This window comes from Trachemys scripta, chromosome 16, assembly GCF_013100865.1.
Source record: "Trachemys scripta elegans isolate TJP31775 chromosome 16, CAS_Tse_1.0, whole genome shotgun sequence".
Classification (NCBI taxonomy): Eukaryota; Metazoa; Chordata; order Testudines; family Emydidae; genus Trachemys; species Trachemys scripta.
This window is the reverse complement of record NC_048313.1, coordinates 12,170,341-12,193,500: the sequence shown is the minus strand read 5'-3', so window position 1 is coordinate 12,193,500 and position 23,160 is coordinate 12,170,341. Positions and strand designations below refer to the sequence as shown.

At 51.1% G+C, this 23,160-nt stretch overlaps 1 long non-coding RNA gene across 1 annotated transcript in view; it reads left to right on the top strand.

Moving 5' to 3' along the window:
- The first annotated feature begins 2,480 nt into the window (after positions 1 to 2,480).
- Positions 2,481 to 23,160, top strand: part of LOC117888611 — a 31,544-nt gene continuing 10,864 nt past the window's right edge. The window contains exon 1 of the long non-coding RNA XR_004648350.1: positions 2,481 to 3,183. This is a non-coding gene — a long non-coding RNA (uncharacterized LOC117888611). The remainder of the gene's footprint in view (positions 3,184 to 23,160) is intronic.

Below are 23,160 nucleotides of genomic sequence, written 5' to 3'. Positions count from 1 at the left end.
GTAACCATCCGGGATGGTGCCAGCCAGACTTTAGGGTGATACCAGCCAGCACAGACCGGGAGCCAGAGAGAACTACAGGGTCTTCCTGGGTCCAGCAGCCTCAAGTAAGCTCTGTCCTGAGGATCCTACAGGACCAGCTTCAGTTCTTGGGTATAACTGTGGCTTCCCTCCCAGCTCTGGCACAGGGCACACGTTTCCTTTGGCCTCAGTCTGTGCAGGGTTTGGGTTTTGATCAGATGGGGCCAGAATTTTGTGAGACTAGCCACTGCTCTGTGACTTCCCCCCAAGATGGCGTCGGTCTGTCAGGAATGCTCCATGGTGTGAGAGCAGATGCCATCCAAGATGGTGGAAATCTCACAGTGGTTTGCTCCCTCCAGATCTCTGCCATTCAGGGATGAAATCTAGCAAGACCAGCTGGCTAGATTTTGGCACTGTGAGATCTTGAACTGGATTCAGCCTCAATCCTGTCTGGATCCCAGCGCTGCCCCTTGCCCTGACAGCACCAACCCAGACGTGGCTCAGGGTCCTTGGAAACTCAGGCCTGGCTTGTGAGTCACTGGGGCCGGCTGGTCTCGGTTTTAGTCTGTGATGGAGCCTGAAGCCAGTTGACTAAATCTGGGGTTCTGCTCTAGGCCCATTACAGGGATAGAGGCCTGGTGCGGAATTGGGGGTGGGGCTCTGACACGCCCCCCCACACACAGTCAGGGGTTCAGGTCACAGTCGACAGCAGCCCTTCTCCCTGACATGAACGGCTGCTCTTAAGTTAGGGTTGCCAGGTGTCCGGTTTTTGACCGGAAAGTCCGTTCGACAGGGGACATGTGCAGTGTCCAGTCACTACTGCTGACCAGACACCAAAAGTCCAGTTACCCAGTAACCGCATTCGGCCTCTGCTGCCGCGGGCGAAGAGCAGCTGCTGCTGGAGGAGGGGGGATCCGGACAGTGTGCAGCATTTGAGGAGCGTGGCCGGCGGCCAGACTCACTGCCCGTGACAGCCGCCGACACCAAAACAAGATACAATTTCCTCTGCGTTGATTCTAAACCCCCCTCCCCACCCCGCTCAAACCTCCATCTCAGGTCAATTTGCAAAAGCCGTCTCCCTTATCGGCCACAATGTCTAGCTGCCCTGTTATCTGGTGTGAAGATGTGACACCGGCTGATTAAAGGCCAAGAGAAGCTAAGTGATGGCTTCTCCGGGTCCCCGGTCTGCGCAAACCTGTCTCGAGCAACTTGTCAGCTCCTATTGAGTTATTAATAGGTATTAAGTCTCTCCATCTTCGCCTGCGAAACCTCATGTCACCTACCATTGTGCGGATCAAGCCGGAGGCAGCAAGGTGGCTCAAAGGAGGCTTTGCAGGTGAAGATAGGATCAGGATTGATGGCTGGCTAGAGCCCTTTGAGGTGGGGCACAGGGGCCACTCCATATCCTGACGGCTGGCTATGCACTATGGTCCCTGCATCTCGCGGTGAACCGGAGCTGCAGGAACGTCAGGGGGACTGCTCCAATTTATACCCACTGTGACCCCGTGTTGCCTCTTAGCGCGCAATGCCAGGGCTTCCCTGAGTAGAGCAGACTATAAGGCGCATGGGGTCCTTCCCCAACCTTCCCCCTTGACTCACAGAATCCCCTCCCTGCCAAAAGGGAAGCTGAGAAGGTGGCCCATCATCAGACGGACTTTTCGACTTACAGTCAGTACCTAGATACTAGGGTGATGAGTGCTCCAGAAATACCCAGAGAAATAATAACTGGCATTTATATGCAGGCATATTTACGCGGCAAATTAATACGTCTGATTTATCTCTGTGGGATGCCGCGCTCCCACCCCTCAGCCTGAAGGATCCGGTTGTCACACTAACTGCATAAGCGGGGATGACTCCTCCATCACTGACATGCAGCCAGCTCTGGGGTGGGACGTAGCACCCATTCAGTGGCCTTACACAGAAGTCTGTTAGCAAAAGAAGAACTGGAATGGAGGGAGGCAGACTGTAACCACCCGAGCCGGAACCTGGCTAGGACATGAGCTAACATCACTACCTTTAGTGCCACTGGAACTCCAGCAAACAGGTGTGTCAAGGCCTCCGCGATGCACATCATCCTAAAAACGAGCACCTCCATACGCACCCTCTGGACCATGCCAAAGCAAAGAGAGACACCTACTGAATTTATAAACAGACAGCGGAGGTCCCAAGCAGGGGTGGCAGTGGTGGTGGGAAGTGTGGGGTACCTTCCACTGTCATCAGAACACAAGGCTCTCCATAGTAGAACAGGCCATAACCCCACCGAGGCCGGTAGCCCAGGTCCCGCAGTGGCCAACACCTCCTGGCCTTCAAAGAAGGCTAAAGAAACCCTGGGGCAGGATTTTCACAGGAGCCCAGCTGGGTCTTGTGCTCCTGCCTTGCTTGGGCTCCTTTTAAAACTCCATCCTAGCCCTTTCCACGGGGGAAGATTTCCTCCCGACTCTGTGGCTTCTGAATGGCATTGGCCACTGTTGGTCCAGGCCCGATTCAAACTGGCTCCTGGATCAGGCGTTTCTCCGCAGCACACTCAAGACGTCAGCGGAACTTCATCGCCCTCCACAATGAAAGTTCAAGTTACGTGGCAAATTAATACATCTACTCCAGCTGATTTATCTCTGCGGGACGCCACTCTCCCTGCCCCACTACTCCGTTATCAATGCCCTGTTAGGAAAGCTATCGCTGTGTTGGCACTGAAGAATTCCATTCCCCTCGTTGCCAGATGGGGACCTGAGGGTTTGCTGGTGCCGGTGGCTGATAACAGAAGCAGTTGCCGGTTGTTCCCAAAGCAGAGACGTATACGGGGTTTGCTGTCGTCAGCTGTTGATAGCTCCGGCTCTGTGTCATTATTTCTCCTATTCTGGACGCATAAGGGCAGATCCACTGAAATCAACAGGGCTGCCTTGGCTCCCAGCAGCTGAGAATCTGGTGACATGGACTTTAAAGCCTGTATAATCAATGCTGCTAGTAGCAAGCTGGAAGGCAGAACTATTTATTCAGGTGTTTTTAATTAATACGTTGTTTGCCTGTTTTGGTGGTGGTTCTTTTCTTTTACAGCACTTTCTAGGCTGGCTTTCTTACTGAGACAATAACAACGCAGCAGGACCTAGAAGCAGGACTCCTGGGTTCAATTCCCCAGCTCTGCCACTCACTGGCCGTGTGACTTCTTTGGTAAGTGCCTCAGATTTCCCCCTCTGTTAATGTGGGGGGCTAGCACGATGCTATGTGTGAGCAACTGTTTTTGCCTGGCCTAGTGAAAAATTTGGCATGTGAAACGTAGGTCACAGGGCTGGAAGGGACCTACTGGGTCCCCGAGTCCAAGTTCGTCCTTGTCCCCCTTCAGTGGCTGAGTCTCATCAGAGGATATTAACATTCTACTGCTGCCACCTAGCAGTGTTCGTGTGGTAGGGGACAGCTGGGTGGCACAAGCCCAGCCCATGACCCCACTGTGGCATCATTAGCTTTGGGGGATTTTTGCTTTGAGCCCGTCTCTGATACGAATTCAAGGCACTGAGAAACATGAGCCTTATCAGATCCCCTGAGACCAGCGATATCGATGGGGCTCGGCCATCACAGCCCTGCTCCAGACAAACTTAAGGGCTGCAGCCTCCTCCTGTTTGACATTAAGACGGGAGTTGATGGGAAGAAACCCGTAAACATTCTTCTGGGGTCTGTAATGGAGCATCTGGTGCTGTGAGACCAGGGCTCTCAACAGCTGACATAACAGGTAAAAGTCCCATGGGGCAACTGCCTTTTTTACTGGGGTCTGCAGGGGACGGTTCTCAGCTGCTGCAGCAAATGGGCTGGGCCATCCCAGCACTATCCTGACATCCTCTAGTCCAGGTTACCATCCGCAGTGCTTTGGTCTGTTCTAAGGTCCCAACCAGCCTGAGAGCTAGAGTGGCGGGAAGTTGTTAAAACGTGGCAGTGCCCGGTTGTACTAGAACATGCTTTGGTCCTGCCTGTGTAGATGAGACCGTTGGCGATGGCCCTGGTGCAGGGAGAGAAGCCCAGGTACAGGGTGGTCTCTGTGCTGCCACCACACGCATGATCAGCTGTTGGCAAGCAGCTGACGCCGTGTGCACCCCTGGAATCTCTCGCTTCCTCTGCCCTTGAGCAAAGAGGAAGAGCCCAGCATTGATTTATTTGTAATTCTTATTCATTTTTGGGGTGTCTACGTAAAATCCCATGTTGTTTCAACACCTGCCGTTAGGCCCTAGATGATAATGAACGAATAGACATTCCCCCTCCTGCCCCACTAGGCTTTCATCTCACCCCCAGATTGCCAAGCCATACAGCGGTAGGGCGGGGAGCAGCATGCCTGGCCCTTTAAATGCTTTCCTGTCCAGGCCGCCCCAAAGCAGGCTGAAGAGATTGATTGAGGGCCAGCTCTCTTTCTCCCTGGAGAATCCTATTCCCCTTGTGGCAGAAAATGCCCCTCAAAGGACAAAAGGAAAAACAGCCTTAGGTTTCACGTGAGAGCCTTAGCATGCACTGCATCAGAACGCAGCCCTGCTCCTGGGGCGGGGACCCCTTGCCAAAAGGATGGGGGGGCCCGTTGGGGGAGGAGGTAGAGTCTCCTTCCTTGGAGGTTTTTAAGGCCCGGCTTGACAAAGCCCTGGCTGGGATGATTTAGCTGGGAATTGGTCCTGCTTTGAGCAGGGGGTTGGACTAGATGACCTCTTGAGGTCCCTTCCAACTCTGATATTCTATGATTCTATGAGGAGCTGGTCCACAGGGCTGTCAGAGACGCTTCTCCCAAGTGTCGCCCATTTATTTAGCTTGCAAGGACAGAAAATTGTCCTGTTGAGGGTGATGGAGGGGTGCCATCTCATCAGCAAATAAATTAAGGCCCCAATCCTCAAAGACTTAAGCAGTGTCACCAAGTGTTCAAAAATCATGAGTCAGGCACCCAGAAAATCACAAGATAAGCTTAAAAATCACGAGATTGTTTAAAAATAATAATTGTTGTATCCTTTTTATTTGCCTCCTGGCTTCTAAGCCGTTTCCAAGCTTCCCTGGGCACCAGAGGGGCTAGAAACTTAACAACAACAACAAAAAAAGAGAGGCTGAGGTTCTTCTATATTTCTCTGACTCCAGGAGCTGGGGCCTTTAAAGAAAAACAACCAGATCTTGAGAGTTGGCCACGCCGCACATGCCACGCTCAGCATCTGCTCAGCAGCATGGCTAGGTGTCACCACTTTATGGGGAGGCTCTCAATATTTGGTGTGTGTTTTGGGGGCCCCTGGAGTCAGGTGATAATGGGAGACAGCCTCATGCTAGAGCAGGAGAAATGCAGTCCACCAAACTGACAAGGGCCCAAGTCCATCTGCCTTAGCAGACCGTTATGAACACAGCTTTGCATGGGCTTGTGGATCTGCCTTCGAGACAGTATCCTGGATCCCCAGCTGCTGTAAATCAACCCCACTCCATGGGAGTCAATGGGGCCAGATCCCCAGCCGGTGTGAATCGGCCGTAGCTCCATTGGAGTCAATGGGGCCAGATCCCCAGTTGGTGTGAATCGGCCGTAGCGCCATTGGAGTCAATGGGGCCAGATCCCCAGCTGGTGTGAATCGGCCGTTGCTCCATTGGAGTCAATGGGGCCAGATCCCCAGTTGGTGTGACTCGGCCGTAGCGCCATTGGAGTCAATGGGGCCAGATCCCCAGCCGGTGTGAATCGGCCGTAACACCATTGGAGTCAATGGGGCCAGATCCCCAGCTGGTGTGACTCGGCCGTAGCGCCATTGGAGTCAATGTGGTGAGATCCCCAGCTGGTGTGAATCGGCCGTAGCTCCATTGGAGTCAATGGGGCCAGATCCCCAGCTGGTGTGAATAGGCCGTAGCTCCATTGGAGTCAATGGGGCCAGATCCCCAGCTGGTGTGAATCGGCCATAGTGCCATTGGAGTCAATGGGGCCAGATCCCCAGCTGGTGTGACTCGGCCATAGTGCCATTGGAGTCAATGGGGCCAGATCCCCAGCTGGTGTGAATCGGCCGTAGCGCCATTGGAGTCAATGGGGCCAGATCCCCAGCTGGTGTGAATCGGCCGTAGCTCCATGGGAGTCAATGGGGCCAGATCCCCAGCCGGTGTGAATCGGCCGTAGCTCCATTGGAGTCAATGGGGCCAGATCCCCAGCTGGTGTGAATCGGCCATAGTGCCATTGGAGTCAATGGGGCCAGATCCCCAGCTGGTGTGACTCGGCCATAGTGCCATTGGAGTCAATGGGGCCAGATCCCCAGCTGGTGTGAATCGGCCGTAGCGCCATTGGAGTCAATGCGGTGAGATCCCCAGCTGGTGTGAATCGGCCGTTGCTCCATTGGAGTCAATGGGGCCAGATCCCCAGCTGGTGTGAATCGGCCGTAGCTCCATGGGAGTCAATGGGGCCAGATCCCCAGCCGGTGTGAATCGGCCGTAGCTCCATTGGAGTCAATGGGGCCAGATCCCCAGTTGGTGTGAATCGGCCGTAGCGCCATTGGAGTCAATGGGGCCAGATCCCCAGCTGGTGTGAATCGGCCGTTGCTCCATTGGAGTCAATGGGGCCAGATCCCCAGTTGGTGTGACTCGGCCGTAGCGCCATTGGAGTCAATGGGGCCAGATCCCCAGCCGGTGTGAATCGGCCGTAACATCATTGGAGTCAATGGGGCCAGATCCCCAGCTGGTGTGAATTGGCCGTAGCTCCATTGGAGTCAATGCGGTGAGATCCCCAGCTGGTGTGAATCGGCTTGGTTCCTCTGAAGTCATTGGAGCTACAATGATTTTACACAAGCTAAGCATCTGGCCCAGAAAATGGAATTGGCAGGTCTAGTTTTCTTGTTCAAACTGAGTGAAACCACTGGCACAAATGATGAACAATAACGAAGACGTTTAAACCTGACCAGTTTTAATAATTCAAAAACACACAGAGAAGAACTTTGTCAAAATATTTGTGTTTTTTTTAAAGAAAGCCCACGTACACACTTTGGGGCGCGGTGGTGGAAGTGAGGAGGGGTCTGCTAGATTAATATCTAGTAAACAGGCTATCTTCCTCTGGTTAACATCAGCATGGACGCATATACGGCCCTGTAGGCAGCCTCTAGACCGAACCTCAGCTGTACTGCCAAATACAGGCCAATTGGACAGGGGACATAAACATTGGCTGCATCTGATTTATTTAAATGGTAACCATTCGAGTCTTGGTCTCTGTAAGAGTTTAATTAACGGAAGAGCTCTTCTTTTATTTATTTTAGACACAGTCTTTCCTAGTAGCGGGTATCAGGCCGACAGAGCAGGGGAAGCTACCAGACAGTGTTCCAAAGGAATTGTAATTGAATTAGATACACAAACAATCCCAGCTCCGTTTTTAAGTGCTAGGTGCAAGGAATTGATGGAGGCGCTAAAGCATGGTTGTTTCAGGCCAGTGAAGCTACTGAGATATATTCCTCCCCCACCTTTTTTAATTTTTATGGAGATGCCTTTGACCCTATCCCCACCCTCCTTCATTGCCCTGCAGAGGGAATACTTACTGTGTTATAAAGTTCCACATCTGCCTCTTGAAATATACATGCTGGGTGTAAGAACCTATTATACCATAAACAACCCTTTCGCAGGTGTCAGAGTAGCAATGGTCTCTCCTGCTCCACCGGCCTGAAGAAAAGCTTTGTCTCATCAAGTAAACTAGCGAGAGAGGGAGACAGATTTTGATTTGCATGAAACCGATATAAACCTGGAGAAATACCATGATTTCAATGGCATTAGGGACAGGTTCTGATGATCTCAGTTACTCAGATGTAAAAGTCTGAAATAACTCGCTGACTACATTAGAGTTAGAGCCAGATTCTGATTTTATTGACACTGGTGCAAATGCAGAGTAATTCCATCTGAAATTCTCTGCCGACTTGACTCCACTGACTTCAAGGGATTCACACACCTCCGCAAAGAATCTCTGGCCCATTTTATTTTTTCCAAAACTGGACCATTTTGTGACACTGAGATGCAGACCCCTCAGATTTAGAAGGCTTTATAATTTCATTCGTAATTGAACAATCCACTAGTTCAAGTGGGTTTATAGGCAACTCAGGGGCATTTTAAGAGAATCATGCCCCAAGTGGAGTGTTTCCTAGATGGAGACATTCAGCATGTATGTAACAATACACATACTGAGTTCATGTTTCATTGTATGTTGATTTATCGTCCCTTGAGTTAATTATTGACCTTAGCTTTGCCTTGGTCAATATTTACCTCCCCAGGTCAATAAATCTTGACATTCACCTCAACAGAAGTCAATATCTGCTTAGTGTTTATCTATCCCCTCTGTTGCTAATTTTGCTGAAAGCTTTTATTTATTCTTCTAAAGTGAGCTGAGTGCGGGTGAAAGACAGACTTGGGGAGGGATGTTCTTTGTTTATTCACCATGGGCAAAAGTGCATCCTCATCTCTGTACCTTGGACATGAACTAGAGGGAGCACTATTCTAGGGGGGAATATGGGAGATCTGCCTCCATAGCCCATTTGATCCCTCTCTATGCTGATCAGAGACGCTCAAATTTAGCACCATCTATTTGGGTGGTTTGTGGGAGGACCCAGGATGAAAGTTTCTTTGACGTGGGTGCTGAGAAGCCACCACATGGTAATAACTTTTCTTCACTCCCAGCTGGGGTTGGATTGGAGCCAGGGATATCAGAACAAAAAGTGCGTTAGCTCATTCTCAGTGATCTCAGATGCCTGATTCTCCATCATCCTGCAACCACTTTGCCCCGGTGTAAATGGTGGCTCACAGGGCTAGGCAGTGGCAAATCAGGTCCCAAAGGTGCGTCTCTGCTCTCAGAACTGGTTGAGCGCACACCAGCTTTAGAGAGAAGGGTGCTCACTCCTGACACCTGTTGGTGACTAGAGAGAAGCGGGGCCCAGAGCTGCGTGGGACCGCCAGATGGACAGAGAAAAGAGAGCTCTCTGCTGACATCTGCTGGAGGGTAATGGGAATTGGCTGAATGACTCAGGTCTCATTTGCATTTCAGTTATGTGGCAGTGTGGCGGGTTTCAGTGTAAACACAGTGAAGTTTTGAGTTTGGGGGCAGTAAAATTCTCTTGCTCTCGTTGGGAAATAGTGGGACAAGAGATTAATACCAAACGTGTGTGGGGTCACCCTGACTGAGACTGCAGTCAGGCATAGTTGAGGCAGGATGCCTGGCACAAACCAAGAAAAAACAGGAGGTGTTCTAGTTTGTGTGTTGGGGAAGCTGGGGGTAAGATGATACAGAGTATGGGTGGATTAGGGAATGTGGTTTGTATGTAACTGGAGTCTAACCGTCAGAGAGAGCCACAATCTGGCTTGGAGACTGGCTTGTAGGTTTCTCTACCCTGCAATTGAAGTTGCTATCATCTCAGCTGGGTCAAAGGGTGGAGTTCTCAAAGCAGTAGTGGCCTGCCTGAATCTTTGGACTCCACCAACTCAGGACAACAAACTGTGAGTGGGAAAGGGGAGGATGGAGGTTGGGGCTGTTGCTGCTACCCTGGGGAGCGGAGTCCTACCTAATATTGTTATTTATTAATTGCTGGTTTTCCTGAGTTTATTTGGTTGTCTCTGCTTTACCTAGTAACATTCTCTTTGTTTTAAATCTCTGGACTCAGTGCTTGGGAATGGAGAAGTATTGCCTGTCACAAGCAGCCAGGGGGGTATATATTGTTTCCCAGGTTTCTGGGTGGGTCTCAAGCTGGTGTTGTTTAAGTCTTTAGAAGGAGCCCTTACAAAATTGACCCTGTCCGTTTTTGCTGATGACAGCAGTGGGCAGAGGAGTAATGCACAAACAGCACCATCTCCCTCAGTAGCTCTCTGCTCCTGCCTGTCCGAATCAAACCTGCCGACGAAAATCCGTTTGTGCTGTATTTAACTGCAGTTAGTGCTGCAGAGCCGGCACAGCTCTGGGAGAGCGATTCCACCTGGTGCACTGGTGACAGAGTGGCCCACTGAGTTACACCTGTGCAAAGCTATTGATGGCCTGGGATAACTGGGAAAAGAAAGGGGGTGAAGAGATGTAACCACAGGCCTAGTTTGTCCCGCAGAACTTTTTCTACAGCTAATGCTGAGCCTGAAGGAAAATACCCAGCTTGACTCTCAGAGCCCCGGCCGAGTTTGAAGGGCTGGCAGGGGTGCTGAGAGCCACTGAACCGAGCTGCAAACCCAGTAGATGATGGAAATCTCTTGAAGCCAGGGCGTGCGGCAGCACCTACGAGGGCTGGCACTTGGAGCGTGTTTGTTTATTGCTTTTGCACCAATATCAGGGGAGCTCCTGCGCTGGGGCTCAGTTATGAGAGTAGAACCCCCTCATTCAGAGGGGTGATGGCTGTGTTCACACTGGGATAGCTATACTGGCCCCAAAGCATTCCTGGTGTGCACGCAGCTGTACCAGCAATGCTGCGCTTTGTATCGGGATTGTACAGCTGGTGCCCGGAGCACAACGAGCGATAGGGTAACAGTGCTGCTGATTATCAGAGGGGTAGCCGTGTTAGTCTGAATCTGTAAAAAGGGAACAGAGGGTCCTGTGGCACCTTTGAGACTAACAGAAGTATTGGGAGCATAAGCTTTCGTGGGTAAGAACCTCACTTCTTCAGATGCAAGTAATGGAAATCTCCAGAGGCAGGTATAAATCAGTATGGAGATAACGAGGTTAGTTCAATCAGGGAGGGTGAGGTGCTCTGCTAGCAGTTGAGGTGTGAACACCACGGGAGGAGAAACTGTTTCTGTAGTTGGATAGCCATTCACAGTCTTTGTTTAATCCTGATCTGATGGTGTCAAATTTGCAAATGAACTGGAGCTCAGCAGTTTCTCTTTGGAGTCTGGTCCTGAAGTTTTTTTTGCTGTAAGATGGCTACCTTTACATCTGCTATTGTGTGGCCATGGAGGTTGAAGTGTTCTCCTACAGGTTTTTGTATATTGCCATTCCTGATATCTGACTTGTGTCCATTTATCCTCTTGCGTAGTGACTGTCCAGTTTGGCCAATGTACAGAGCAGAGGGGCATTGCTGGCATATGATGGCATATATAACATTGGTGGATGTGCAGGTGAATGAGCCGGTGATGTTGTGGCTGATCTGGTTAGATCCTGTGATGGTGGTATAGCTCCATGTACCCGAGGTGTTTGCCGGCAGCAGAGCTGTGTGGATCAGGGCTCCTTCCCCTGGCCGGCAGAGCTATGCTGGCAGAAGTCTGTAGTGTAGACCTGCCCTTAGCTCCTTTAGGGCGTTATTCAGGCTCATAAGGTGGATGAGGGGGTGCGTCTCAGGACCCCATCTATGACCAGGAGGCCAACCTGTGTTGGGGGGAGGGAGGGGCGGGCAAGCAGGGAAGGTGTTTGGTTTGATGGATGGAGCATCCGTGGCCTGGATTTCCTGATTGTATGAGAGAAGCAGCTCGCAGGGCCTGGCCTTTCCTCTTGGTCACTGATACTTGATTCAGGCCCTCAGCAGGACAGGTGCAGGTGTAATTCTGGTGCCAGTCTGGGGTGCCCCCATCGCACCTTCTGAAGCGTCCGCCGGTGCTGAGATTCCATTTCCTCTCATGCATCCCCCTCCCCTCGGAATCCCCCCTTCCCCTTCCCATGAAACGGAGTTAGATTAATTGCTGACACAGCTGTATTCCCGTGTCCCCTCTCCTTTTGATTACCCCATGACAGAGATTAATTGGACCTGCTGTAGGAGGTTAAGGGGCTGCCAGGGTGTGGGTGGAGGGCGGGGGGAGGATGAGAAGCACTTTTTATAGGGGGGGGTTATTTATAGCTGCTTAGCCTGGGAATTCGAAGCCTTCTAAAGGCTCTGCATAGAATCAGCCGTGGACTCGGGGCTGAATCGGGTGCGTTGGTCACAGCGGGGTTAAAGAATCCAGCAAGGCAGGACGTCCAGTGGGCAAAATCCAGGAGGAATGGAGTCTCTCGAGCTCAGCGCAAGACGTCCCAGCCCAGATCTCCTGGTAGGAGCCTGATGAGTCAGTGCTACGCTCGCTGAGCACTTTGCCCCTCAAGAGAAACAAACATCTCTGCATATTCCACACTGCCCTGGCTACACGCGTGTAAATGGAACCCCGGAGCAAGAGGCAGGGATGGAACCCGGGTTCCTGAGTTCCCGTCCTTCGCCTTCACCAGCCAACCCTACCCCTGGTGCCAATCTAGCTGAAATCCACCTCGCTTCTTGGCCTGAAGGGCATGTGGCTCAGGCACAACTCTTGGTTACAGTTTCGTAGCCGGATACAGCCTGGTGTCTGCGGTTTATTGAAAACAGTGTTAAACTCCCAAGCTATCGTGGTCAGAGGAAGGGTTTTACTGAGCCTTCTCGCAGGGCAAAGGGCTCTGTAGGAAAGCATGTGATCTGGTTCTTCGTCAGCCAGCCTAGGGATAGCTAGGGTGCCTCACTGCTTTAGGGAGCAGCCTGCTTTGTCTCTCTGCTTTTCGTTCTTGTGTGTGAGGTTTCTGGAGTCTAAGAAATGAAGTTATGTTACATGGCAACCTTCCAGCAAGAATAGCTGATATTTTCATCTAACTTCGCTGCACGCACCATGAACGTACCAGTGTGGGGGACGCTCACGTAGTCCATGTGTGCCCCTGGGGCTCCTGCCAGTATGGGAATGGCCCCCATTCCCATCTCCAGGATTTCACAGATGGCTTGAAGGGCAGTCTGAGAAGCTACCCCCTCACCCCATCTCATGATTTGCAGAGATTGAACAAACCTTCATGTGATTGAGACAGCGAAGGATTTATCAAGGGGAAGTAAAAAGCCACAGCGTGAACGCACAGGCCTCCCCACAGCATCTCTCTCCCCCCTCACACCCTTAGAGATGAAATGTGACTAGGTCAAATGCAGGACAATATTGCCAGCTTTACTGAGCGTGCAGTGGAATGAGCCCTTCTCATCTGTGTGGCGGTAATAACCTGAGCAATAGCTGTAGCTGCTGCAGGATTGCAAATGCGGCCTCTTAAATGAAAATTCCCTGCTTCAGTGATTCCGGCTCCTTTTCTTCTCCGGCAGCTCTGCGCTCTCCTGTCTGGTGGGTGCCTTTCTGCGTTCCTCATTATCTCGTGGTTTTCCTCTCTGTGCACACACATTGCAGTATTAACCAACGCTTTGCCTCATGTCGCACTGCAGATCTCAAAGCTGCAGCAGAGCTGGTGAAAGGAACCCAGGTCTCTGGAGTCCCAGCCTCGTGCACTATCCGCTAGGCTATACTGCCTGTGAGAATTGTCATGTCATCCTGCTGCCCTTTAATGCCAACAGCTGCTGGGGGAGCATGGTGTGTTTGCCTCTCTGGGAAACATTAAAGTGTCCAGGAGGATAGGTCCATCAGTCAGCCAAGATAGCCAGGGACACAACCCCCTGCTCTGGGTGTCCCTAAACCTCTGACTGTCAGAGGCTGGGACTGGACGATGGGATGGATCACACGATAATTGCCCCATTCTGTTCGTTCCCACTGAAGCACCTGGCAATGGCCACGGTCAGAAGACAGGCTCCTGGGCTAGGTGGACCATTGGTCGGACCTCGTTTGGCCCTTCTTGTGTTCGTAAACTGAAGCTGTGTATCGAGAGACCAGATACCAGAGTGAGAGGCACCCGCTAAGAGTCCACTCTGCGGGGCACTGAGGTCAATGGAAACGCTCCCGTTGGCTTTGGATTCGCTCTAAATACCTGTCCTAATGGCACGGCGCAATCCGGTCATCACTGAAGACCTCATGGCTGTCACCGGTCTGTCCACTTACAACTGCACCGTGGCTACGGGATGGAACGCAGACCCCCTGGAGCTGAAGGAGGATCACCACTTACTGTCGACAGGATAGGGTCAATGATACAAAATGGATTCCCCCTTCCCGACCCTTCTTAATGCTGTTTATTGAGTTGGATTACAAACTCCACTGCATGCTCGGGCTTCTCCCGTTATGCCGAGGGACCTTGTACCAGCACGTAGCCAAAAACTGCCCCTCCCCATGTCTCCCATTCTTCTTTCCCCCTCCCTTCCCCACCTTCTGTACTCCCTTCACTTTCTCCCTGTGTGTGGGGAGGTTTGGGGGCAGAGGGGGTTTAGCCCCCATCTCTGTGCTCCTGACATGAACTTTTAATATTTTAATTGAGTGAATTGACCTGGAGTAGTCTATTGAACTCTGCCTGACCTTTTAAATAACAGGTCAAGGATTTAGCTTGGCAGGGCTGACCTTTTCCCTTATCTGCTAATGCTGCTCCTCTCCCAGCTCGCTGCCAGCCCCTGGGCTCGGCGAAGCTGGACCCTTCGCCGGCGTCTGGATGGTTTCCTATTATGTGCGCGTGGGTAATGTACAGCGGCACCCGTGATCAGGCCTCTGAAATGGAGATAATGTATGGCTCCGGTGTCATTTGCATGAGCCGCATCGCTCGGTTTTGGTGCTGTTTTCTTCAGACCTGGCGTGAGGGACCGGGGGTGTGGGCCGTGGGGTCAGGCGGCTCCAGGGGATGATTTCTTAGTGATTCGTATGACGCTGGCCCCCAGAAGCATCGGTGGCGCTCAGGGCCCTGTTGTTCTGGGTGCTGCACAGGTGAGGGGAGAATCAGTCCTTGTTGGGGGCCTCATTCTGGGACCGGGCCCAGGGAGTGATGTCACTTGCTGTGCTGGCGCCCTCAGTGAGTATCATTTTATCCATTTTACAGATGGGGAAACTGAGATACAGAGAAGGGTTGGCCTTCTAGCCATTCTGCAGACACTCCGGGTTCTTAGACCCCATTACGCGGGCAGCATACCTGCCTCAGTCTCCCTGAGGAGCAGGCCTTCCTTGAAGCCATCGTGGTGGGAGCCAGGCCCTGCCTGTCAGTCAGGGCCAATGGAGATGGTGCTGCCCAAAGCCTGCGCTGGGGGGGAGCAGGTGTGGTGGTCGGGTTTGCAGCAGCTTGGGCAGCAGTCGCTGACGATGAGGATGGTCAGCAAGGGGGATTGCTTGATCGAAAGGACACCTTATACTGAGCGCCACAAAACTGCATCTGCGGGCACAGTTCCTGGTTGGCTTTATTGCCTTATGTTTCAAAGACCCGAGTGACTGCCTCCAACAATCAGGGGATGAGCGCGAATCTCAGCCCCTGGGAATGGCTACCAGCAGCATCTGGAGTGGGACATCTTCCATGCAAAGACTCGGCACATCCAATTATCTCCGGATGGGTCTGGCTGCCCGGCAGCCCAATTACTGGAGATTAGGGTGAGGTCAGAGCCATGGCATTTGGAAGCATATGGGGAGAATTGGATTAGTCTGAGCTCGGCCATAGGGGGTGAGGGGAGGGACTCCGATCACATTCCTGAGTCACGCAGCCAAATTAGCTGATGGAAGGTCCCAGCACCAGGAGCAGAGAGACAAGAAAGTCAGGTGATTCCTGTGACAGGGAGAAGAGGCTAGAAGGAGCGAGGGAAGCAAAAGATAATTTCTAATGCAGGACAAGAGAGCAGAGTCCAAGGGAGGGATGGGGCTCTTGGGAAGCAAAACTGACACCTGTCCACCAAGCACTAAGACCAACTCACTTCTGTTATGACTCTGAGCTGCCATTAGATGCTCGTGACACTTGATCATCTGGTGTACTGAAAACGGTGCTAAAATTGTGATCTCAGGGGTTTTCCTGGTTCTGCTTGCAGGCAGGAGCTCTGTTGGGAAGCCTGTGAGCAGTCAGTCAGCAGACAGCCAGTCTAGAGTAAGGTGGGATGGGTTGTGCCTTTCTGTTGTAGAGAGCAGCCTGGTTTGTCTCTCACTGTTTTGGGTTCTTGTGGTTCTGAAATAAAGTAGTGTTATGTCAGAACCTTCTACCAAGAGCATCTGATGTTCTTATCTAATGGGTCTGTTTGTGTGCCACGAGACATAACAGTTTGCTACCCTGCTGGGCCAGATTTGAACTGGCAACCTCAAGGCGCTCTAATTTCTGGCCTTCTGCTTTCACACTGCACACCGCCCCCAGGATATAACATGAGACTCTGTCTTGCTCTGACAGGTTGGGGCAGAATGACAAAGATGAGGCAAAAGGGAGAGAAGCTGATCTGAGGTGACAGCGTCTATCCTAGAAAAATGCAGCAAGACTTCTCCCCCCCGCCCCTTTAGCCCCCAGCTGTCCTTAGGAGGGCAGCCCATTCCTTTGGGCTTACGCTGCCATTGCAGGAAAGGAATTTCTAGCAGCTGGGAGCTAAAGAGAGAGAGAGGAATCACTCGCTGCTTTGCCTGTTCTCTACCTGAGTTCAGAGTTAGGTTTGCTCAAAAGTTTATCCCGAACCCCTGAGTCCAAATGTGCCCTGACCTGGGGGAGGGAAGGGGCTTCTGAAATCTGACCCACACCAAGATTTCAATTCTGCAAAAGCCTCTTTATAACAGCCTGACCTGAACTTCGGGGTATTGGGCTCAAAGTTGAGCTCAAGATCTCAGAGGGGAAAAACTCACGAGTCCCACCAAGCCTAGAAACTGGAAGCCCAACTGAAGTGGGAATGTAGCGACAGACGGAGACCGGGCCAAATCTTCTGCTGGTACAAATCGATGCAGGAGTCAGTGGAACAGTGCAGATGTACACCACCTGAGCCGTTAATTCAACCTGTGCCTTGAACTTTGTGCTGCCGTTCACAGCTGTGCAAAGCAGGTGAGGTTAGCCACTGGGCGGGAATGTTATGTTGTGCAAGGAGAAAATAACTGCTCAAGATGCAAGGCGGTGGGGAATCGGGCAAAGAGATTTTCTAACAGGGACCTGGCAAGAGTCTTGCATGAGGGCTAGAATTCTAACCCAAACCGTCTTCCATGGGCTTCTCTCCGGACGCAGCCCTGGCCACTTTCATTCACCGGATGATGAGCGAAGAGAGCTGAAAGGAAAATTTTACTGCTGAAAAAGGGGGTTTATCGAAATTGAAGTTTTTTTTCCACAGAAGAAAGTTGGGGTTTTTTTTTTGGGGGGGGGGGGGAGTTCTGTACAGGAAATTTCAAACTGAAATGGTTTTGCTTTTCACAGGTGAGACATATTATTTAAATCGACCTCTGCCCCATTTTGCCATTGACGGCAACGCAATGGTTTCCCCTCATCCCCCACTTTTTCCATTCAGTAACCATTTCAAATTTGGAGAAGTTTTGAAAAATTGCAGACTCGAAAAGAGGGAAGGAAAAGTGTGGGGGTGGGTGGGGGTAGGGGTGACTCAGGTTTCTGTGGAGTTTTGTTAACCAGCCACAAAGCCGACCCATTCATAAGCCCAAGACCGCATTAGGTTTCTAACTTGGATTGGAAATAAAATCATCTTCAGAGCAAGTGAGAGGAGATGACCAAAGCGTCTTATCAGAACTGTAACGTCCGCCAGGAGCAGTCACTGGGAAAGTGCCTGCTCTGAGGCAGGGCAGCACCGCAGGTAAGGCTGCATCAATACTGTTGACTCGTGATTGAACAGGAAGGGATTTGAACGGTTGGAGAATGTCATCACTTTACGAGTGACCAGCTGGGTAAAATTAGTGATTTATATACACTAAAATCTCCCTTTTTCTAATCTGTCCCATTCAGTCTGTCCCCAAACAGAGCTCCGGTTCCGGTGCTTCAGTAAAAGCAGAACTCCTTCCTGATTGCAAGCGCTAATGCCCTCTGAAAATCCTGGTCTTACCGTGTTCGTACATGATTTGTACAGCACCTTGCGCAACAGGGCCTCTCTGTGCTACTGCAATGCAAATGTTAAAAACCAGGGAGCCCACCTCTCTACGGTCTAGATGCCCCTGCTCTAAGCACCGGCCCCACCATCTGCCTCGGAGCACACAGGCCCGTTGTGTTCATTGCTACAGGGGAGCCAACTCTCACAGACGTATCAAGAATCTCTCAATATCTGGTGTTTTTCTTGCAGCCCCTGCTCCTGGAGTCTAGGGATTAATTAGAATCTAAGCTTTTATTTTACAATGAAGCCAGTTCCAGCCTTCGTGGGTGGAGAGAGAAGCTTGAAAATGGGACTCCTAAAGGTTAAAAAAACAGAAGACAAAAACACCCCCCCCCCAATTTATTATAACTTTGTAAATCTCATTTGGGGGATGGGAGGGATTGTTTAAGCTACGGGGTAGCTATACTGAGATGCTGATGCCGTGGGCCTTACACAGGCATTGCCAGACTGCATCAGACCTAAATCCATCTGGTCCAGGGCCAGGTGCTTCAGCCGAAGGTGTCAGAATCCACTCGCTAATCTCGCCCCGGTCTCTATGAGTTAGTGAAGCCCTGAAGCAGGAGGTTCAATGTCCCTTCCAGAATTAGTGTTCACATGAGCTATGATAACTTTGGATATTCTCGAAGAAATGTCCAGTCCCTTTGTGGGTCTCCAGCTCTCTCGCCTCCTGCTGTAGCAAGCTTCGCCCTGCTGCCATTTCACAATTCTTCTGGCTAGCAGCTGGCTCGTCCATCCGCGCGGTTAGCTGACCAGCATGCTGACAGGGAGCATCGGTTCATCTTTTATGGGAAACCGAGGGAGCCAGGGAACAAATGTAAAGATTTGTAAACCCGTAAAACTCTGCCTGATCCAGTTTTCTCTCTACTGGAGTCCAGTTTGGAGAGAAGCTTTTGGTTAGCCAGCCCTGTTAAATTAGCGCTGGGCCCTGCATTCCGGGGTATAAATATCTGCCATTGTAAGGCTGAGGAATGCAAGCGTGTTGGAGTCTAAAATTAAAGCACTGGGAATCAGGCATCTCAGGTTACCAGAAACAAGACTCCATTGTGCTCCCTTTGGGGTTTGGGGCTGATACAGGGAAGTGGGCTGTTAGTATTTAGAAACCGCTCGGGTTAAATGCAAGGGGCAAACTAGCCTTTAATTGCAAAATTTTGATACACTTCTTTAATTGAAACCCTCTTGACTATGCAGCTCCTGGACTCTGGAGCACTCTGCAAGATGCAAAGCATCTGTACCGTGTTCTGAAAATGCTGAAAGCCACAGAATTTTGCAATGAAGTGTTGGGGGGAAGGGGCGCGGGGGGAGCACATGTGCCTGTATGTGTAGAATTTTCCATATGGTTTTATCCCACCTTTGCCCATGTTATAATACTTTGCTATTCGACAGCATCTATAGGCCATCGAAATGCTTGAAGCATTAAACCTCCCATCCCTCTGAGTCATTAGTCATTCCAGGGCTGAGGAATCTCCTCCCCCTCCCCCTCCCCAGCAGATAGTAAATAGCAAATAGTAAATTCATTTTCAGGAAACTGAAACTTCGCAAATTTGGGTCAAATTCGGTGAACGGTTTCAGCCAGAAAAAAGCTGGGGGGAAAAAGTCAGATACGTCGAAATGTTTATTCAACCCGAACAATGGTTTTTTTCCAGGTTTTCATTTTGGCGAGAAAAAGGGGGGAAATCCGTTTGGGTTCTAAAGACAGTTCATCTGTGGAGGATTTTTCAGTTCATCCATTGACCTGAGAAGCAGTTAGCCCTTCTGCTCTGATTATAGATGCAGAGTTTGTGATTTCCTGGCTTTGCAGCAGGCTTCTCCTAGAACCTGGATGAGCAGAACTCAGACCTGTGTGCTACCCACAAGGCTACCTTGCCCCACAGTCCGTTAGATGTAAATAATTATTCCTGGATCATTTTCCTCTTCTCGTTTTGCCCTGCTCTCCTAGGCTGAGATGCTGGAAAGCCCCCGGCTGCTGTAGTCACTCTGCGTCCAATGAAGAGAACTCCCTGCCACGTTTGGGGGGTTTAACGCTTTTGACGTTGACTAGGGTAATGCAGTGCGGTTTTCACCAAGGCCGCAGCCGATAGGGAGGTCACTGAATAACTCAGCGAATTCCCCAAATCAGACTCCCTGCCATCATCATCAGCTGCTAAAATAACGGATCAACCCAGATCCACATCTAAGCCCAGTGGCTTTCCCCACCCTTCACGGGGCCTGCAGGCCCCTCAAGCATGCTTGGCTGGCAGCTTCCCTGTAATGTCCACTGGCAACATGGCCCCCGTCCGGAGGGAATTTCTGGCAGCTGGAAGAGCAAGAGCAGCTAGACAGATGATCTCTCGAGAAAAAGCTGCTTCCCTCCCTGCCATAGAGACCTGGAAACGGGGACCGGGTGAGAATGGCTGAACTGGCGAGCGGATTTTGTTGAACAGAAATACTCTGATTAACTGGGATATTTGCAAAGGTTTCCTACACTTACTGGGCTCCCAAGGGAAGTTACTTAGACCTAAATCTACCGTTCTTTGACTCTCCGCCCTCATAACAGGGGATTACGTCTCGCGCAGGGTCCGAACCAAACCCCTGCTCCAAACACGCCAGACGTTGGGGTTGTGTGGGAGAGGGATTGCAGTCCAAACCTGTCTGAGTGTCCGAATGTCACACCAGTCTTGGTAAGGAGCCAAGGCAAGCCCCCTGGTGTGACCAGCTCTGACCCGGGGGGTGTTCAAAGCCAGCGCAAAACGTCGCAGCTCCAGATGAACACATGGAATTAGCCAGGTTAGCCTGTTGGGGATGCTGACTTTGGTAAGGGCCCCAGAATCCAGCAGGGATGTCGGTTGTATGGCACGTCTAGGAGCATTTGACCCCCAGTAAAAAGCGTGCTGCTGATTCAGACCAGCTGAGGGCCTGGTCTCTGAGCACAGTGCAGTTGCTGTATTTGAAAACTGTGTTGGAGCTGTAGACTGTCACTTTCATTTGTAAAGGGTTTCCTGGTCCTGCTTGCAGGCTAGGGGGCTGTGTAGGGAAGTGGGACAGCCAGCCTACAAGAAGGTGGGGCGAATTGGGCCTCTCTGCATTATGGAGCATCTTGCTTTGTGTGTCTCCGGTTTTGGTTCCTGTGTGTTCAAGTGCTGGATTGTAAGAAATAAAGTAGCGCTACCTTGCACCTGCCTAAAAGAGCATTTTCTATTTGCAGTCTAACTTCTCTGTTTGCATGCTGTGAACATAACAAGGGCAGTTGTCACATGATTCTCAAAGACCCTGGAAGTATGCAGGATGCTGGAGCCGAGTGGCATTGACCAGGCCAAATCCTGTCCTGCCTTTGAGAATAATTTAATTTCTCATCTGGACCTTGAACTGGAATCCCCCACTGACTGCTCTGAGGGAGGGACAGACTCATAGAATCTCAGGGTGGGAAGGGACCTCAGGAGGTATCTAGTCCAACCCCCTGCTCAAAGCAGGACCAACCCCAACTAAATCTTATGATTCAGAAAGGGCTTTAGGAAAGTAAGAGATGGTGTCTCCAGCAAGGATCCAGCAATCCCCTTCTGATCTCTGTGTGTACGCACGTGCACACGCGTGTGTTTACTGACATTTCAAGCATCTCTAAGCCAGCTCCAGTCGTGACTCAGAAGAAGGGCAGAAAGCTCAGTAAGTGAGGAGCTGTTTCCTGTTCCCATGGCTGTGTCCCCAGTGCAATCAATTTATGGCCCCTAAAGCTCTCCTAAGTGGATTTAGCCGCTCTAGATAAATCTTTTTCTTTTGTGTGTGAAGAACGCTGCTTGAATTCTGCTGCCACTGTTGCTAAATCAGGCAGGATTCGAGGGGATTAAACACTAAGGGCTGCGTCCTCAGCTGGGGTAAAGCAGCATAGCTCCATTGCAGTCAGTCAACCTATGTGATTTACACCCGTTGAGGAACTGGCCCAGTGGGTCCTGGTGTGACCCCATTGCTGTCACTAGGGGTTAATTTGTCCCTAACTGCACAGGAGTTATTTTCAGATAGGTAATAGACTAATCTTGTTTGGGGGATGTAAAAGCGAGGGGCTCGGTCCTGCCTTGCCTTCGCACACTAACGAACCAAGGGACATTTTCGGATATGGCTACACTTTGAACGCTGCAGCGGCACAGTGTGGGATTTTTGGTCCTTCTGGTTCCACTGTCGCGCGTCAGCGTCGACACGCACTACAGCAACGGAGTCCCACTGCTGACATTAATCCACCTCCCGAGAGGTGGGAGCGAGGTCGACAGAAGACTTCATCCATCGACTCCTTTGAAAACTCCATCCCCCCGAGAGTCGCAGCTGTGCTGACTTGACTCCCAGTGTAGACAGCCCTAGGTTGGCAACACAATTCTAGCACCTCTCAGGGAGGTGGATTAACGACAGCGATGGGAGACCCTTTCCTGTCGGCGCAGTGGGTGTCTACGCTGACGTGCTGTAGTGGCGTAGCTATGCTGGTGCAGTGTTTTAAGTGTGGACACTAAGCGGTTTAACTAAACCCCGTTTCTGAGGCTGACCTCACCCTGCTTAGTACCAGGGCAAACACACTATTAACCATCTTTTAGCCTTTATTAAAGATACAGAAAGAGGGGGAACCCAAAGGTTAAAGCATTTCCCTTTAGCTGAAGAGAGTCTAGAAAGAAACCCTCCTTGTCTGTCAGTCCATCAGCTGGCGTTAAAGTTAAGAACTGTCCTTTTGGGGATGAGAGAAGTTGGCTGAGATGGTTCTGTTGGTACAGTCAGATCCTACTTTCTTGAAGACAAAACCATATGAACACACACCCAATGGGGAGAGGCAGAAAAGAACAGCAAAGATAGAAAATGCGACTTCTGTCTCTAGCATTGACTTGTCCTAGCAGCCTGGCTGCTGACAAAGCCCAGGCACTGCCCATGGCGTTATCAGCCACTTCCCACCCTGCAAAGCTCGTACCAGCATCGGGCTTTCTAGGGCATTGCTTTTCGCTGCCTCTTTCTGGCCACAGGCTCACAGAAATATACAGTCCTGGCTGGTAGAGCCAGACTCTTACTAGACAGAAGGCAAAAGGAGAGAGCTAGGCAAGAGAAGAAATAAGGTGGGGAAGGAAAAGGACCCACTGCAGTGGGGGTGGGGGTGGACAAAGTCTCACCTGCCAGGCGGTATGTCGGGGTAAGCCAGAGCCGGTGGAGGTGGCAATACCATCTGGGTGTCTCTCTCAGCCAGCCAGCGGTGCCGCAGCCAGCTCTCCCCCCAAAGTCACTTTTCTGTAAGGACCCCGGGAGGGAGGGAGGGTGGAATAGCCCACCCCGCCCCCATTAATTTGTCTGCCAGTTTGGCCTAATTTCCCACACGCCCGTTTCGGTTCATTAATTTCTGGGCTCTCCCTGTTTTTGTTGGCCAGCCACAGTCTTTGAACTAGATCGGGGGGCTTTTTGTGGGGCCTAATTCAGCCTGGCTGTCTCTTTTCCGCACCTTTCCCATTTACACGTGTTGTGATCGGTTACTGTGACACTTGCTGCCCGTGGCTGAGCTCACAATTAGGGGAACCCAGTGATCACA